General features: G+C 32.9%; 2 non-coding genes across 2 annotated transcripts; one reads left to right on the top strand and one right to left on the bottom strand.

The window, feature by feature from the left end:
* Positions 1–370: 370 nt before the first annotated feature.
* On the top strand, positions 371–477 carry LOC139851182 (small nucleolar RNA R71). Its single transcript, XR_011760539.1, has one exon. It is a non-coding gene; the product is annotated as a small nucleolar RNA R71 (small nucleolar RNA).
* A 3,217-nt stretch (positions 478–3,694) lies between these two features.
* LOC139851170 (small nucleolar RNA R71) lies at positions 3,695–3,801 on the bottom strand. Its single transcript, XR_011760528.1, has one exon. It is a non-coding gene; the product is annotated as a small nucleolar RNA R71 (small nucleolar RNA).
* Between the last annotated feature and the right edge of the window lie 458 nt (positions 3,802–4,259).

Raw genomic sequence — 4,259 nt, 5'->3', positions numbered from 1 at the left:
TTTGCTCAATGTGATAATCTTTCGTTAAGTGTGGTCCACCGCATTACTCACAAATGATTCGTATTGCGTGAATATCTTTAGTCATCTTTTCCATTCGTCTTTCGAAAGCCAAACGTTTGTGTTCAAAGAAATCGCTTATAGGTTTACGGAATCAAAGTCATGGCTAGAATCGGCTCTAGCCGATTTAGATGAATGAAAAATATCTTTTTCCTGGTGCCACTCATGCGAGTGGGAGGCTGTGTTATCAATGATTTTGTGAGCTTCGGTTGCGGTTTTCTTCATAATGGAACCACCAGCTGCTGTGTCGATGTCTTTTCGTGTAGCAACGTCGACACCTTGGTAGAATATTTGTACTATTTGATAAGTGTCTAAACCGTGCTGAGGACATCCTCTCAACAACTTTCCGAATCTTGTCCACGCTTCATATAATGTTTCATTTGGCTTTTGTGCGAACGTAACAATTTCTCCTTGAAGTCTCACGGCTTTAGATGCCAGAAAGAATCTTTTAGGAAAATTTTCAACTAAGACATCCCATGTGTCAATCGCCCATTCAGGTAACGATTCTAACCAATCTTTGGCTTCTCCCTTTAAAGTCCAGAGAAACAACATGAGATAGATTTGTTCATCCTCAATTTCTCTGATTTTGAATAGAGTACAGATCCTATTAAAGGTTCGAAGATGTTCGTTTGGATCTTCTTTTGGCGTACCACTATATTGGCATTGATTAGTTACCATGTGTAGGATTTGTCCTTTAATTTCATAATCTGGCGCATTAATGTCTGGCTTAATAATGGCGTGTCCTTGGCCCGTGCGTGTGGCTCTCATTCGATCTTCCATACTTAGAGGTTCCGTTACTTCCATAATTGAATTTGTTGAATCCGAATCACTAGAAGATTCTAATTTAACGGTTTGTGGTTCAGGAGGAATGATTATTGGTTCAGGATCTTGGAATTGTCCTTGAATATCCTCTAGGTTTTCAATTTTGAAGTCGGGTTCAAAAAATAGATTATCAGAAATTTGAGTTGAAGAACTTGTTCGTCTAGATAATGATTCTAAAGAAAAATCAACGGCGACAATATTGGCTAGATGTCTTGATCGAGTTACAGGTGGTGAACGTTTTGCTCGGTGCATTCACTGAATATCCTATTAGTTATAAAAATAAAAATTATATAAGTTATCAAATTAATAGACTTTTCTAATTTTGCCCACGTTTCGAATAGCCAATAGATGCAGCAGGTAGCCAGGACCCTTTAAATTGGAAGCCCACAACTCACCACTAACAAATCCAACTATTACTACGAACCAGAAAATTTTGGATGTCTATCAATTTAACCGCTTAAAATAATTTTTCGTCGAAATTTTGAAATAAAAAACTATGTCCTAAAAACTAGAGCGTCGAGAAATAAGAAAGAAAAAGAGTGCGTCGAAAAACGTCGAAAAATAAAAGGTCGAAAAAAAATAAGCGTCGAAAAACAAAGAGTCGAAAAATAAAAATAAGAAAATAAAAACTTGAAGTGTTCTAGAGGGTGTGTATGAAACGGCTATCAGTTTTATATTTATTTACGACAGGAAATCACCTAAATTAAACTAAAACACAAAAGGCAAGTATACCTATCGTGTAATAATATAGCTAAGGTAAAGTCCGGGAGGTCGATCCGTGGACACTATTATTGGGTGTCTTACTAGGTCAAATTAGTTAATTAAGTAGTTAAACTAGATTTAGTAATATATAGTAATTATAGGTAACTTTGGGGGGATTTACCGTTTAATGACCGGTTTGTCAATTTTGAGACTTATATCACAGTTAAAACCTAATGCAAAATATTAAATATAAATATAACTTATTTTAAAGAGTAAAGTAAATGACAACAAATAAAAGTGCAATAATTAAAAATATAAATAAAGCGTAAAAATAAAAGTACGATAATTTAAAGTACGATAAATAAAATGACGATAAATGAAAGTACGATGAGATATAAAATAAAGGAATTATGCTTATTTAAACTTCCGTAATCATGATGTTTGACGTTTTGATTTTAATTTATTACCATGGGTTAATTGTCATTTGTCCTGGATTATTCGATACGTCTATCTGGTTTTTGTCCATAACAGTCCATCGGCCATAATTATAAAGTGCGAGTATCCTCGTCAAATTACCCTTATATACCCGAAGTCAAATATTCCAACTAATTGAGGACTTAAACTGTAACAAGGTTTTAATACTTTGTTAACAATTACACCAATTTTCCTTGTATGTAATCCACCCCTGTTTTAATGAGTCCATTGACTATTAATCCATCCCCGTTTCCGGTTAAATGAACAATTATTAGTACTTATAAATATCTCGCCCATCGTATCCGATCGAGTGTATGTGGTTATTTATAGATACGTCAAATTGTAAATCTTTATATTAAATTAACGAACTATCATTCAGTTAAACAAATATAAAGCCCATTAATAGCCCATAGTCTAATTTCCACAAGTGTCGGTCTTTTGTTGAAACCCCAATTATGGTCCAAAGCCCAATTAATCAATATTAATATTTAGCCCAACATCACGATTACTTCGGCTTAAATAAGCATAATAATAAATTAGTTACGAGACATTAATTTAAAAAGGAAGAACATAACTTACAATGATTATTTATAGCGTAGCGTTACACGGACAGAGTTTCGATTTAAAACCTGTAAAACATTCTTACAATAACCCAATTATTATTAAACTAAAATTAAAATTAAAATTAAAATTATAAAATATAAATATATATATATATATCGTATATGATATGAGAAAGGAAAAGAAAAAGGTGTCGTTTCTTCATTACTCCGTGCCTTGCTTTTATAGGCAAATGATTGATATTGTTGTAGGTGGAATGTTAGCTGGCTACCATTCAAAGTTGAATCAATAATATCTCGTTTCGAATTATTGATTTGAAATTTTCACTTATGACCCTTTAACTATGCTCAATTAACAACTTTTTATTATTTATTATTATTCTTATTATGAATTATTTAAATATTATATTATATTCTTGTGCATAGTTGACTTGTGCATAGTCGGATTTTCGAACGCCTTTTCGTATAATTTAATATCTTGTACTTTGCGTTTTGCGGCTTGTACTTTTGTAATTTTGAGACGTTTCTCATCAATAAATTGAACCACTTGATTTGTACTTTGTACTTTTTAGCTTTTTGGTCATTTGCGTCTTCAAATCGTCGAATCTGTCTTTTGTCTTCACCTTTTATTATTTAAACGATAATTACTTGAAATTAGAACAATTGCAACTAAAAGCTTGTCTTTCTTGAAGGATAATGCTATGAAATATATGTTCATTTTTAGCATTATCAGTAGACAAACTACTATTCCTAAAACACTTTCATCAGTTAGAAAACCCGAAATTGAAGCCGAAAACTTTGAAGTTAGAAGGCAATTCATGCAAATGGTTCGTGAGAATCAATTTGACGGAAGGCTTAATAATAATCCGATTGAACATATTGAAGGCTTCGAAGAATTATGTGAATTGTACAAAGCTAAAGGCGTTACTTCTGATGCATATATGCTAAGAATTTTTCCATATTCTTTAACTGGAGATGCAAAAGCATGGTTGAAGGAATTAGAACCCAATTCTATCACAACCTTCAATGAGCTAAGAAATAAATTCATCTCCCGATTCTTTCCTCCCGCGAAAGCTGAAAGACTTAGATCCAAGATAACCATTTTTAAACAAAAATCGGATGAAAGTCTATACGATGCTTGGCAGAGGTTAAAAATAATGCTACGAAACTATCAACAACATGGACTACAAAAGAAGCAAATTGTTCACATCTTCTATCGAGGAATTAATGAACATACTTGTAGTATCTTAGACTCCTCCGCAAGAGGAGTATTTCTGTATAAATCTCCAAATCAAACGTATAAATTGTTGGAAGACATATCTATTCACACATTTGAATGGACACCTTATAGAGATCAACATCCTAGAAAAACAGTGGCAATTATTGATGAAGATTATGACACTTCTACAAGCATATCTTCTTTAGCAAACCAATTCAAAAAGTTTGGTAAAGAAATTGAAAAACTAAATTCAACAGTTTTAGCCTTGCAAGTAGGATGTGATAACTGTGGAGAGCCACATTTCACAAAAGATTGTGATGTCAATGATAGGCCAATGGTTCCGATACCTCAAGTTAATTTTGTGGCCAATCAAAGACAAAACAATTATCAAGGAGGGAATTCCAATTATCAAGGAGGAAACAATG

Source organism: Rutidosis leptorrhynchoides, chromosome 5 (genome assembly GCF_046630445.1).
Source record: "Rutidosis leptorrhynchoides isolate AG116_Rl617_1_P2 chromosome 5, CSIRO_AGI_Rlap_v1, whole genome shotgun sequence".
In the NCBI taxonomy this organism is placed as follows: domain Eukaryota; kingdom Viridiplantae; phylum Streptophyta; class Magnoliopsida; order Asterales; family Asteraceae; genus Rutidosis; species Rutidosis leptorrhynchoides.
Note: the sequence above shows the minus strand (reverse complement) of the source record. Positions and strands in the feature narration are given on the sequence as shown.